The following is a 720-nucleotide window of genomic DNA, read 5'->3' on the forward strand; positions in this document are numbered from 1 at the left end:
AGCGTAGTAGTCCTACTCTACTATAAAAACTACCCGTAACCCACAATTCCTCGATTCGCTCTGACGAAGGGCTAACGCTCGAAACGTCACCTTTTAGAATCTTTGTACGGTGGCCAATTTACATTATTAAACACCGTTGATAAAACCAAATTAATTTGTGGGAGTTGATAAATTAATGATGGAAATTAACCACAGTTCTTGTTGTAAAGCCTCTATTCCCAACACAACATTTGCCTCCATTTGAACATAATTAAAACAAAATCACTTGATTTTGATTTTTTAAAAGGTTTGATTCTTTCTCTTAAAATGATATACAGCTTTTTTCTCTTCTCTTATTTTTAATTTAAAGTTTTTCAGCAAAATCCTGGCTCCGTCTCTGACAGACTTCTGTGAAACTCGGAAACGTGGTGCATGAACAGCATTCAGATTTGACGCAATAAGTTCCCAAGCCTGCCTTTCTCACGGCTTCTTTTCTTAAATTTGTAGAGTTCAACTGTCAACATCTCTCTGGCTAGGAGTATATCATGTACATGTTTTTTTGACCTTTTGAAATTTCTGGAATAACAAAGGGAGGAAAAGTATTTACACCATACTCAATATTAAAGTCAACTTACCTGCAAATCAAAACAACTATTCCCTGTCCCAGAAAACCAAACCAATGAACACACATCAAATATGTCTTTTTTTTCTCCTCAACTTATTTTCTAGTCCAAGCAAAGG

This window comes from Montipora foliosa, chromosome 6 (genome assembly GCF_036669935.1).
Source record: "Montipora foliosa isolate CH-2021 chromosome 6, ASM3666993v2, whole genome shotgun sequence".
Lineage (NCBI taxonomy): Eukaryota > Metazoa > Cnidaria > Anthozoa > Scleractinia > Acroporidae > Montipora > Montipora foliosa.